This window comes from Lepus europaeus, chromosome 8 (genome assembly GCF_033115175.1).
Source record: "Lepus europaeus isolate LE1 chromosome 8, mLepTim1.pri, whole genome shotgun sequence".
Taxonomy (NCBI): domain Eukaryota; kingdom Metazoa; phylum Chordata; class Mammalia; order Lagomorpha; family Leporidae; genus Lepus; species Lepus europaeus.
In genome coordinates this window covers 97,881,997-97,896,621 of record NC_084834.1, presented here as the reverse complement: position 1 = coordinate 97,896,621, position 14,625 = coordinate 97,881,997, and the positions used below count along the sequence as shown (strand labels likewise).

At 37.6% G+C, this 14,625-nt stretch overlaps 1 protein-coding gene across 1 annotated transcript in view; it reads right to left on the bottom strand.

Moving 5' to 3' along the window:
• Nucleotides 1–14,625, bottom strand: part of ANTXR2 (ANTXR cell adhesion molecule 2) — a 157,540-nt gene that overhangs the window by 39,009 nt on the left and 103,906 nt on the right. The gene's annotated exons all lie outside the window — the stretch shown is intronic.

Genomic DNA, 14,625 nt, shown 5'->3' with positions numbered 1-14,625 from the left:
CCTGCAGCACTGGCACACCGGGTTCTAGTCCCAGTTGGGGCGCCGGATTCTGTCCTGACTGCTCCTCTTCCAGTCCAGCTCTCTGCTGTGGCCCGGGAGTGCAGTGGAGGATGGCCCAAGTCCTTGGGCCCTGCACCCGCATGGGAGACCAGGAGAAGCACCTGGCTCCTGGCTTCGGATCAGCGCAGTGCGCCGGCAGCAGCGCGCCAGCCGCAGCAGCCATTGGAGGGTAAACCAGCGGTAAAAGGAAGACCTTTCTCTCTGTCTCTCTCTCACTGTCCACTCTGCCTATAAAAATATATATATATATATTTATAAAGAGAAAATGAACTTCAGACAGTTTAAGAATTTGCTCAAGGACACACAGAGTTAGTAAACAATACAATCAGGAATGTAACTCATATACAGAAAGATAGTAAGACAAGTTGCCAAGTAAGGTCATGTGCCTCTGTAAACAGACTCTAAGATGAAGATTTCTGTGTGAGAAGTTAATTGGGAGTGCTTTTAGAAACAACTCTTCTTTCTTCTAAATAAGTAAGACAAGGCAAAGGGAGAATTTGTTTTGTGGTGCACTTATAAATGTGAGGTCTCAGCAAGGCCCGTGGGGAGTTCTGAAGCAAGAGGGGCACTGCAAGTTGTGCTTGATTAAGACAGGGGCCAAATCTTTGCATCAACTAATAGATGCAACCCATCAATTAATCACTTATGGTAGACAGCTCCAGAGGGAGTGGTGTACACTGGTATTGAGGAGAAGTTTCCAAAGAGGGTCTCAACTGTAAGCTGTCGGTAGCCAAGCCTTTTGGCAGGTGATAAAATCAGTATGTCCATCCTGAAGGTGGATGTGGTAGCACATCATAGCAACCACTACAGTTACATTGTATCAGTTTGGGAAAATCAAAACTTGGATCTTTAATATCTTAGGAGAATATCAACGCCACTTTGGAAAAGTACTGTGTGTATGTGTGTGTATATTTTCTATATAATTTCAAACATCAGAGGAAGTAGTTTTCCTATAGCTGAAGAGGCAGGAAAGGGGAGAGGAGACAGTGAGGCCCATGGTGGTAGTGGCACTTGCTATGGGCAGGAGAAGAGGTTGGGGGCACCCCTGGGCCTTCTGTCACCCTCTTGGCAAACTGAACGAGAAGGAGGAGAAACAGCTGAGAAAGAGAGCAGGCGGCGGGGATGGCTCCTGGCCAGTGCATCTGAGGAAGCTTGGGGAAGGGCACTTGTGGGGCACAGACCTGCTTGGCAACCAGGGCGATGGCTCAGGCTCTGGCTTTACATCTAATCTTTCAAATGAATATTTTCTATAATAATTATCTTAGAAAAAAAGATGTATATACCATGTAGGTAATATTACAAATGGTTATGAAACTCTCCTATAGAAAAGTTGTCTATTTTTTTGGGCCAGAAGCAAACAAGAACCCAACTAAATTAATGGAATCAAAATCCTGACTTATCCATCAAAAAGTTATCTAGAGTAGCTAGTTCTGCAGTTTTTCTGATTAAAACGGTGCCCCATCTTCAAATTTCTGGCTAGACGAATCATCCACATTTATCCTCTTTTAAACTAACCCATGGAAACAGGGAAGAAAGTTCTCACAAGCAAAATATGAAACTGGAAGTAAACAGGAGTCACGTTGCTCTCTATATTACCTTCTTCCCTCATAACTAAATCTGTTCTTACATATTAATTAGGTAATATGATTATTTGGGAAGCAAGGTCCTATTTACAAGGATTGCTTTGGCATGACCATCATTCGTTTTAAGAGCTACAAAGACTAAACAGCAAGGCCAACTCATAATACAAACAACATGAAAACGTTTATTATTTTGCACCAGCAGAACATTTTCCAAGCTATGGCTTCCAATCACCCTTTACCATGGGTGATGTCAAAAACACTTACCGCTCCTGCAGAGATCTGTGTTTCCTTTGCCACAGACAATAAATCTTTAGTGTCTTCTCCTGATACGCATCACTCCACTTGCTCTCAGGAGGCCCTCTATGTCTCTCTTGCCTTCCCCCTCACCTAACAAGGTCACTTCTGAGTGATGACACAATTTATTGAAATAACTGTATAGGTGTGCATGATAATTAGTATCTACTTTTAGGTACGCTATGTACAAATATCATAAAGCAAAAAAATACTACTTCCCGTAACATGTAACTCAATTTCACAAATAGAGATTTGAATAAGCCTATGTCAAAATAGATTTCTGTCACCTTTGTTCATTATTGTTATAAAATTACACTTTATACTGAAGGTACATAGTCGAGAAACTAATTTTAGCTCTAGAGAAATCTCCTTTTTATTGAGTAATAGTTTAAGACTAAGGCAATTGCCAGCTGACTGCACTCATTTCTAGTTTGCAATGCCAAAATCTTTTTCAACTAATGGGAAAATAGTGGCAAACAACATAGAAATATTTTATTGTTCTCATTAGCCTTTCTTAATCAGAGTTCCGGAAGTGCATTAAGCCCTAATGCTCAAAGGCATCTACCGTGTAAAAACAACTTCTATCCAAGACTTATGTCAATTTTGCAGCATACTTTGGAGAATTGAGAAAATAGTCCCTCAAGTTATTTTCTCTATCCTGTGGTTCAGATAAGAAGACTTGCTTACAAAATTCTGTTTAAAAAAAAGGTTCAGAGAGGTTACACACCTTGCTCAATGCTACTAAGTTGGTTAATGTAAAAGCTGATATTTCAATTTGGACTTTCGTCAATAAAGCTGGGGTGTGTCACATAAGAAACACAAAGTATATGTTACTGTACATTTTAGTCATGACTTATTTTGTTTTCCTAACGTGTCAAATTAAGATACACAGAAATTCAGAAGCACAATTTTGGATTAACTCCTAAGTAAAGTGAACCCTAACAGATGCCTATGAATGTATTTGCAAGCAAAACAAAGACAATGTAAATCTAAAAACACTCTCCATCCTCAATCTCTGCAACCAAGGGATTTCTAAACCCATCAGGAACACGAAAACACTATGATGACTTCAACTCAGGATTACAGCGATGCAGGTTACTTCCTTTTCTCTTTCAGTAATGGAGTGAATTCCTGTCTCTCTCCTCCTTCCTTTTTCAAGTAAATGCAAAGGAGAAAGGGAAGGGAGAGGGGAGGAGAAGAAAACAAAAGTCTTGTAAAGTAACCCAGATCCTGGAATTGAAGCAAAGTTTTAATATAGACTATAATACTCTCTGTGCACGATTTATAACCTTTTAATTTCTTCATCATCATCATCATCATTTCCTTGAATGAGCACTATTGCTCCTTTCTCTGATTTCTCCTTTTGCTCTCCAGTATTTTTTAGCAAGATGAAGAGAGACTCTTAAGTCTACAGACTTAAGATTACTCCTTCAGACTCCTCCAGAAATGTGTAGCTATTACTTAAAAACCAGGAAGAATCTGTTGAATATGAGTGACAGAATGAAAATTCATCAGTTCAGGTCTGAAATGTATTTAATTAAATATATGACAAAAAGAAGGAATCACCCACAAGCGGAATGAGCATCCAAGAGATCACAAGGGCTGGGCACATTATCACATGATGCTTGTATGTCAGGGATGACAAAAAGCTGTCTGTTAAATAGAGGGTGACAGGTAGTAATTATTCTAATGCAATACATTGTACACCAAACAAGGATGCTGGAATAAAGTGTCAAGTGCAGGTCATTAATGATGACAAGGGCTGGATTCAGCTGCAGCAGCTGTCACCGTCCCAGGTGGGTGACCATACTGCCATAATCCTTATCTCTATGGAGGGCTTCCTGGGAAAGTGCAGGCTAGCACAGCAGATTAAAAGAGCATAAATGATAAGCATTACAAACAGAAACAAATACATAAAATCTCAACCCCTTCAGCACCTCCAGAGTTTGCCTCTTGGCAGATTATAAATTACTAAATCCAAGGTAAGCAAAAGCTTTGATGTCAAGAAACCGAGTTAAAACTTTCTCACTCAGCAGCTGTTTAACTTCTGTTAATTTCCCACGAACATAATGGAGAACCTGCTGTTTATGAGGATTAAATGAGAAACGAATGTAACACAGCTGGTACGTAGAAGGTACCCAACACATTTGAATTCTCTCCTAACCCAAGTTCTCTCTTGAACAAGCTGGTCACAACTAAAACTGCCTTCCGTTAGTAAACTTAGGGCACTGTTACAAATTTTTGTGAAAAATAAACCAATTTACAAGTAGTACAATTTGTGAGTTTTCTTCTAGTTTAAAAAGGTACACAGCTGACGGTAGTCACATTTTATTATTTACAAGGCAGAAGGACAGCAATCATGCCAGGGCCGTGCTCTGCACAGTCATGGTTTCAAGTGGGTCTACAAAACTCCCATTTCTAAAACCATCTCACTCAGTACTTATTTGTTCAATATCTGTTCACATTCTTTTTAACAAAATGGTCATCATAAGACAACTTGTTGCATCGGGGATCCTGAAGACAGCTGTAGAATACAGCCAAAATGTATCATATTTCCCAACGTATTTAAAAATGTCAGTAGTTATTATATGTACTATTACTCTGTAAGTATTAAGTGTGTTCTGTAACAGCCATTCCTCGAGTACAATGGCTCATAAGAGCCTCCGGACCCTCATCCATTTACAAAACCCCTGCTGTTAAGAAGAGAGGGAGACATCTCCGATAGCTACTAACTTACAACTTTTCTAAGAATGAAGCTGTTGGAAATAACTGCAGCAAGTTAACAGTGGTACGATTTCCCAAAGCAAAGCTACTATTTTTCTCCCTCCACTCCCCCTCCCCCTATTCTAGTTGTGTATTATTCACATAGTTGAGTTTTTGTAGATTTCATGAGAACAAAAATGGCAAAGCATTGGCAAATAAGAATGTTCTGCCAAGAAGAGGCCAAGAGGCTATTTCTGAGTTAAAAAAAAAAAAAATCAAAATAAATACTGGTTTTTTCCACGAGAGAGAAAATATGTGATATTAAAGTAAGGCGAAAGTGATCCTCAGCCCTTTAACCAGTCCCAAATTGTCACTGACCTGAGAAGTCTCTCCAGCCTGCATGTCCAGTCCTGCCTTTTCTGCCACATCCGGTTTTCCCACTCCCTACTGAAGGTTTCCAAACCTTATGCACGTGGCATCTTCCTGAAGGGCTCCCTCCTCCTGTCTTCCCTGATGCACACCCAGCTCCACTTGGTCATCACAGTCTGGTGGGGCCACTTTTCATTGCCTTGCCCCAATCGAGCGGCTCCTGTGTTAGCCCCAGCTGCTGCTGATCTGGCTGTCAGTCTTTCCAACAGCATACGACTGCCTGTCACCAAGCTAACACTTAGAGAAAACAAACAACTGCTTTCATGAAGTCCTAGCACAAAATTAGAAAACAAAAGTGAGTAAAACTATTTTGTCTGGTGGGACACAGGTGGTTTTAACTTTAAGCTTCAGAAAGAGAACAAAATACCCTTGCTAAATATTCACTATTGTTAGTCCAATATACCAGACACTTCAGAACTGCTTAATATTTAGATTTATTCTTTATTTTCCCCCCTACGTAGAACTCAAAATTTGCCCTTATGGGCCATCAAAGAAGGAGGTACCTTTCTCTGAAGGGAGGAGAGAACTTCCACTTTGACTATAGCCTTGTCTAAATAAGATCGGAGTCATCGAACTCAAGAGGCTTCCATAGCCTTGGCAACTCATGACAAGAGCCTAGGGTGATTACTGACGCCATAAACAAGAGTGTCAATTTGTTAAGTCAACAACAAGAGTCACTGCAATTCTCCCCCTGTAGGATCTCTGTCCTTAATGGGTTTTACTATGTGAATTATCAGCATAACTAGTACTCAAACAGTACTTTATACTTTGTGTTTCTGTGTGGGTGCAAACTGTAGAAATCTGTACTTAGTATATACTAAATTGATCTTCTGTATATAAAGATAATTGAGATGAATCTTGATGTGAATGGGATGGGAGAGGGAGCGGGAGATGATATGGTTGCGGGTGGGAGGGAGGTTGTGGGGGGAAAAGCCACTATAATCCAAAAGTTGTACTTTGGAAATTTATATTTATTAAATAAAAGTTAAAAAAAAAGTAAACTTTCCTATTTTCTCTACCCAAATAAATCTTACAAGTTTCATTCATATCTCTCTTCCTTTTCAAATTCTAACCTTAATGCCTGGTCTGAAGTATTATTCCTTAATAACTGAAATAGTAATTAATGTCCAGCACATTAATCTGGTAATTAATGAGGCAACCAACACTTCTGTGACAACTCTTCTACTACTGGCTTGAAATGATATTTAAATATTTCTTTATTTTACTTTCTATGTTGATGACTTTGTATTAAATATTTTGGGTCTTAAAGACTGCCAGAAAATACTCAATAAAGAAATGGTTTAGTTTATTTTTTGCCTGACATGTCCTAATTCTAACACATTTTTAAAGCTACCAATGTCTTAATGTGGAATTATAAGTGGAGTTTTCAAATATGTATATATTCTCACATGCATGCATAAATTCTATAATATCCTTTGCTATATAACACATGTTAGAGATTATTTGTAACACATTCATGTATTACTAAGAATATGAATTACTTTATTTCTTCAGATATAGTATTTATAGTATGTATAGTATAGTGCTGTCATAGATCTCAAGGCCAAAAGGTAGTGGAAAATCAAATTAGAAATTAGATATCATGTAGGATCTCTGTCCTTAATGTGCTGTACATTGTGATTTAATGCTGTAACTAGTACTCCAACAGTATTTTTCACTTTGTGTTACTATGTGGGGGCAAACTGTTGAAATCTTTACCTAATATATACTAAACTGATATTCTGTATATAAAGAGAATTGAAAATGAATCTTGATGTGAATGGAAGAGGAGAGGGAGCGGGAAAGGGGAGGGTTGTGTGTGGGAGGGAAGTTTGGGAAGGGGGGAAGCCATTGTAATCCATAAGCTGTACTTTGGAAATTTATATTCATTAAATAAAAGTTAAAAAAAATTAGAACCCACTTTGGCTTTATTTTTTAATTAATTGAATTTTGCTTACTCTGCTTTGGATTATAGTTTTTAGGTTTTATTTATTTCCCCTCCTAAATATATTCTAATAAATTCCTAGCAGGTGGGGAATATCCAATCATGAAGTTTTCTAAAAACACGGAGATATTTCTCTTGACATAAGAGTCTATTGACAAGTGTTGCTCATTTTCCTGTGTATAAATTTCCTGAAAACATTTTTAAGCAAAAATGTAGAGAAGTCAGAAATGGGTTTAAGTACTATTTTTTCCCAATACATTAAAAATGAAAATTCTAATACTCATAATTTTCAAATTATAATAAATACTCATAAGTAATATTATAATGTTATATGTTATTAATACTATTAATTAATCCAAACTCTAAAGATTTCAAAACAAGCAGTGCTTATCAAAAATTAGAAACACTGGAGCCAGAGTTGTGGCAGAGCAGGTAAAACCGCTGCCTGCCACAAAGGCACTCCACATGGACACCAGTTCAAGTCCTGGCTGCTCAACTTCTGATTCAGCCCCCTGTTAATGTGCCTGGGAAAGCAGCAGAAGATGGTCCAAGTCCTTCAGTCCATGTACCTACGTGGGAGACCCAGATAAAGTTCCTGGCTCTTGGCTTCAGCCTGGTCCAGCCATTGTGGCAATCTGGGGAGTGAACCGGTAGATGGAAGCTGTCTCTCTCTAACTCTGACTTTCAAATAAAGAAATATTTTCAAAAAAAAAAATAGAAAAACTACTTTAAATATTTTAAGCTTTAAAACACAGTTTTCATGAATATTTTTCTATGCCTTCAATTATATAAACTGTCTTACTATTTTTTAATTTTTCTAAAAAAATTTTGACATAAAAATGATATTTATGGGGTACTATATGATATTTTGTTACTTTTATATATTGTGTAATGTCCAATCAGAGGAAATAGATTTATCCTTTCTTCCACTTAACATTTCTTCATTGAAAACATCCAAAATCCTAGCTTCTAGCTTTTTGAAAGAGAACTAGACAGTATCATCAACTTTATCTCTAGTACCGTTGCTTGCAGCAGAACCTCAGAATGGCTTATTCCAATTTAGCTAAAACCCAGAATCCATCAATCAACTTTCTCTGCCTCTCTCCACAGTCCCCTCCCCAGCCTCTGGGAACTACCATTAGATTTTCATCTTCAATATCATTACTATTAGCAGTACTAATAGTACTATCTTTTTTTTTTTTTTCAGTTGTTGGGATAATGTATTTGAAAATGACATTACAGTAAAAAGACTTAATACTTCACCAAATAAATAGTTGAACAAGTAAAAAGCAAAAAGAGCCTAGTTTAGCAGGAATATAGACAGTGGATACAAATAACAATTGAAAGGAGCATTGTGATTTGCATGCATCAGGGAGTACATAGAAGAACCTCTGGGGTAAGGGAGCACTACTGTTTCTTATAATTGGGTAAAGAGGTTTTGCCCAGCAGCAGAACAGCAGCAACAATAATGTTAGTATGCCATGACATGACAGCATTTCAAGATATCCCAGTAACACGGGAGGTTCTCAGCTACATCATGAGTAAGCCTGGCCTCCTACAGGACAGGAAAGGGGTGCAAGAGTGAGGGGTACACTTACAGGTGGCCCTTCAACCCCCCACCACTCATGCACTAGGGATTTGTTTAAAAAAGGATGGCTGTTTAACTCCGTTTTCACTAACATACCTGAAAGGGACTTTAGAAACCATTGCAGGGTTGTATTTTGTAGGATAATTTTGAACACACTATTTTCCAACAGATCAAGAGATAAAGCTGACAAGTAGAATAAGTTGCTCCATAGATCAAACTGAAAACTCAGGCTCTGGGAGAGGCTGGCCTGGGAAATAAACAGTGAATTCCAGATAAATTTCACTGAAGTCTAAAACGATGATGAAATATTCCAAAAAACTGGGTTTTAAGGGGGAATTATAGACAGTAAATTACATGGCTGTGCCAACAGTATCCTAAACTAAAAATTATGACTTCTCTATAGTGAATCTGAGAGCTCTGGTATTTGGGAAATGTAATTGGAGACTGTGTCACAATCCTAGCCTCCAGATGGAACCCTTCTTTCTGGTTTGGTTTCACAGATTAGGTACTACAAGCAATTTTAATAGTTTAATATTGAGTAATCTGCTGACTCATTTTCTACCACTGGTTTTACTTCATTCCTTTGTTTAAGGAAAATATGTAAGCTTCATAACTGTTCCTAAGCACAGGTCCCTGCATAGTATCTTTATGTCCAAAAATCAACCCACAAATAATTTTCGGACCCCAATATTTAAAACAATGAGATTGATTAAAGTTCTTAATATTTATATTTCATATATAATAATTATATTATTATAAAAATAATTACATTTTATACTTAGTCACTAGAAGCCCAGATGTTATTTAACGTTTACTAGAGGCGCCAGCAGTGTGGCATAGTAGGCTAAGCCTCCACCTGCAGCACCACAATCCCACATGAGCACCAGTTCTAGTCCCGGTTGCAGCTCTTCAGATCCAGCTCTCTGCTAAGGCCTGGGAAAACAGTGGAAGATGGCCCAAGTGCTTGGGCTCCTGCACCTGCATAGGAGATCCGGAGAAGGCTCCTGGCTCCTGGCTTTGGATCTGCTCAACTGTGGCAGTTGCGGCCATTTGGGGAGTGAATCAGCAGATGGAAGACCTTTCTCTCTGTCTCTCTATGTCTCTGTAACTCTACCTCTCAAATAAATAAACAGATAAATTCTTTAAAAATAAAGTTTACTAGAACTTCACATTTATGTGTTGTTGTTTTCAATTTAATTCCATTGCCATAAATTTCTCAATTTAACATCTGAGCCTATAAATTACAACTCTGAATTCTAAACTGCTATGCATTTTCTGTAATTTGAATCATAATTAAAGCAGAACTGATATGTAAACTAAATTTCTCAATAATTGTTTAAAAGTTTATGGTTAATGCCATTTACTATCTCCTTAATTACATGACCCTGGCAATTTCCCTGCCCTTTCTCAGTTTTCTTATCTTTAAAATGGTGATAACAACACTTAGTAATGAGCTGTCTTAGAATCAGAATACATACGAGGGGCAGGCACTGTGGCGTACAGGGTAAAGCTGCCGCCTGCAGTGCCAGCATCCCATATGGCCGCCAGTTCAAGTCCCAGCTGTTCTTCTTCCAATCCAGTTCTCTGCTATGGCCTGGAAAAGTAGTGGAAGATGGCCCACAACTCCCAAGGTCTCTTGTGATGCAAAAAAAATCTTAACCCATGAATCCCATTAACTTTCTATGGAACTCATTACCACTTCTAAATATTAAATTTAGGACTAGTGTTTGACACAGTGGTAAAACACTACTTGGAACGGTCACAGTCCATATTGGGTGCCTGAGTTCAGGTCTCGGTTTTGCTCCCAATTCCAGTTTCCTGTTACCACATACCCTGAGAAGAAGCAGTGATGGTCAAGTACTTGGGTTCAAGCCACTCACATGGGAAACCTAGATTGAGTTCCCACCACCTGGCTCACTCTGGCTGTTGTGACAGCTCAATCTAGCTGTCAGATGGGAGATGTCTCTCTGTATCTTTAAAAATGAATGAATGAATAAACATTAAATTTTATTTATAAACATGCAAAAATTAAATGCACATTATACATATATACCATACTATACAGAAATAGCAAGCTTCTGAATACATGCCAAAACAATTTATTAATAGAGCTACAGATATAAAATTGATGATTTAGGCAGCAGAGAATTAAGTTCAAAGTTAAAATTTTAATAGTACCTCCCTACCTGTACACTTGCCCTAACTTGATCAGTTAATGACTGAATAGGGAGAATGATACAGTGTTGTACTGTAAAAATGATGGCATGAAATAATGGAATATTCACTGGGATAGAAATGAAAAAAATAAACAAACAAACAAATAAAACCCTGACTTTTCACAGTGTAACCTGGCATTATGAACTTCTTCAATAGTTACAATGCCCTGCCACCCTTGGTAGACACAAAAATACCCCCCTCACAGAGTCATGTGTGTAAACATGCATGTACACACACACACACACACATACACACACACACCTACAACCACTGGAAGGGTAGAAGCCCAAGTTTCTGTGATTCATCTGAAGAAAAACCTTGGCAAATTAAGAAAAATATCTGAGGCCATGAACCTAAATTAGAATTCTTATAAAAAGATTTTTTTTTTAGAAAAATGGTGTCCTTTTCTTCCAAGAACCCATTTGACTACTTAACGTTTTACCAGATATGCAGCATCATACACTTCAAATGATTCCTTTTGTGACCCATGATGAAAGACTGTATACAAAGATGAAAACTGATGCATGGCTCAGCTACACGGCACAGGGTGCATCTGCACTCCCATCACAACTTTATATCAACACCTTTCAAGGGCCCAGTGCTAACATCCTTTGGGTCACATCAGTGCCCTCTTCAAAATGTTCACTGGCTCTGCTCAGCCTACAAACTAAAATAAAAACTTTTGATACCTGTAGATTTTTTGAACCTTCAATAACCAGCTACTATGTGTAAAAAGTAGTGGATAATGAAACAAATAAATACTATTTAATTTTTATGTTTACACTTAAAGTCAATGACAAAAAGAACATGCTGTTACAAAGAAGATATCTCAAAGACAAATTTGCAATTTATATGTGTAGACAAATGAGTAATATCCAACTCATTGAGTATGCACTGTCGTCAGACATTAAGATATGCATGTAAAAGCTAACATAATTTTGAGTGCTGTATGTTCTTAATATAAAACTTTTTCTAATTTTTTCCAAAAATATGGAGAATACAACATACAACCTTGAAATGACATTTTTTGTTTTGAATCTTATCTGTGTATTAAAGATTTCCCCCTAAGGAATTGCAAGCAATGTTTTGATAGCTGAAATACTCATAATTAGTATAGTTAGCTGCAATTTCACATTGAAAAGTATCACAGAATAGTAAATAGACTTACTATAAAGAGAGATTAACATGAGTGGAACAGCAAAAGGCAGAGGGAAAATAAAATAAAATACTTCTTAGTCATTTCTCTTTCATCTCTCTTTTTTCTTCTTTCCTCTTCCATTTCCTACCTCCTGATTTCCCCTTCTTTTATTTCATACTTCATCCCATAATCTGATGTTTCCTTTTGTGAAGTATTTTTTATGCTGGAGTAATATTATCCAGATTTATTGCTGTTGCCATACCTAGGCATATCATTTGGATTTATTGTTACTTGTCTATCATTCCTAACCACCCCACAGCAAAAGGTGAAGACCTGAACATTAACCTAGGGAAATGTTTGGAAGACATTAATGGAAATATATTTATATCACACACACACACAAACTTTTCTCCCTCCTAAATTTCTCTCCTAACACAGTAGCCAATGCCAAAGCATAAACACTGTATTAAGGGCTTGACTTCAGTATTAATAACTCAGATTAAAACTCTTGGCAATTAATTAATGGCAGAAGTCATCCCCTGTTCTCCAGTGTAACACTTCCTGCCATCTCTTAAATCCCTCACTCCACCTGCCCTTCCCTGCTCCTCTCAGCCTGTGAAAACCCTAGGTCCTGAAAAGTTGATCCTGTTATCTGCTGCTCTGTATCTGAGATTAACAAAATAGACATTAGCAAATTTACAACCAACAGCTCAGACAGCTGCCCTACTTTAAGCATGTAATGGAAAAGGAACTAATCTAGTTAAGAGCAGGGGACTAGTTCATAAATTTGGCTTTTGAGGACAGTTAAAGCTGTCACACCTCTTCTGGAGAGTAGGATTCAAATTAAATTATCAGGCTTCTTCTCACTGTTTGTTGAGTGAGAAAAGCCAGCACTTCAGCAAACTGGACTAACAAGACCCTCAGAGGTTACAGAAGTCTCACAGACTTGCACAATAGATAACTACGTAATACATAAATTGATGTAGAAATATATGATTTGCCTGGGACAGATACAGATCTCCCAAGAATTCCAATCACTGACAACTCTGCTTGGATCAAACATCAAATCTGTTTTAGGAAAAAAAAATACGAAAAATGCAATGCAACAAAAAATAATAAACCTATCCTAATAAATATAATTAATAAAAATCATAAGCCCTCATCTGTTCAGAATTCAGCTTAAAGGAAAATTATTGCCATATTTTTATAACTGAGAACATGTTTAATAGATTTAATTGTAACTTAAAAGTAATAATCATCCAGAAATGACAAATTTAGCAACATATAAAAACTATGTTTATGTGTCAGCATCCTGAGCCACATCTCTAGACAATAATTCAAACTTGTCAAATTTCAGAGTTATTCTATCATTTTCTCAGTAGCTTACTTCCCAGGAAGAGTAATGAAGGTAAAATAAAAAGCAGTAATGACAGACACTTTTAAATTCTACAAAGTTGAATGATACATCTAATTATAAATCACTAAAACCTAATGCATATATTCAATAACTCATTTTTATTCTTAATTATAATAAAAATAAAAGGAGCTTCAAAACAATATCTCCTGTGTATCATGTTATACGGTGATAACATTGTCCTCAAAACATTAAAATCTTGACCCTGCTCAATGAGTTGTGGGAATCATGGTGGTTGCTTAATAAGGACAGTAGTTCTCAGCTTAAATATACCCAACAAGGAAAGAGCCAATGACTGAGAGGAGTGACATCACTAAAACTTGAAAGCTGCCCATGAGGAATATAGCTGAATCAAGTTAAACATGCATAATGCAGAGACAACAGGGCATCCAAGTGGAGAATTCATATAAGCTCTCAAGAAATGCAAATGGAATTCAGGAGAGAGGCTAGAATGATGGCCAAGAGTAGGTACCTGATGATGCTAACAAAGCAGTGAAAGACTCTCTTCTCTCCACAGAAAAATGAGAGGTAAGAGAAGCAGAACAACAGTCCAACCTTAGCAATCAACCAATACTGAAGACAGGAAAGGGGAGAGAAAGGAAAGAGTTAGCCTAAGATAACTGGAGAGCGACCTCTCTCTAGAGCTTTTATCTGCATGCTACAACTAAGATACGAGATATGTGGTATGTGTGCATTCAGACACCATGAGGGGAGACCTTACATGTATAAAATACACTGAATTCATCACAAAATATTTGCTAAGAAATCATTAAGTGACAGGAATTGGTAATAGTAGAAAAATTATTTTAATATGGAAATAGTGTTTACTTTAACAGAAAACACTAATTTTGACTCCAAAAACTGTACTAGATAATTATATGAAATATGTACTTATAAATTACAATATACTAGTAATATATAATTTTCAGTACACTAACTTGCTTGCTAAGAAGCATTATGGGGCCAGAGCTGTGCTGTGGTGCATAAAGCTGCCACTTGCGAGACCAATGTTCCACATGGGCACCAGTTCAAATCCCAGCCGCTCTACTTTGGATCCAGCTTCCTTCTAGTGGCCCTGGAAAAGCAGTAGAACATGGGCCAAGCGTTTGGGCCCTGCCACCACATAGGAGTCCTGGAAGAAACTCCTGGCTCCTTGCTTTGGCCCAGACTCACTCAGCCCTTGCGGCCACCTGGGGAGTAAATCAGCAGATGGAAGACCTCTTTCTCTATCTCTCCCTCTCTCTGTCACTCTTT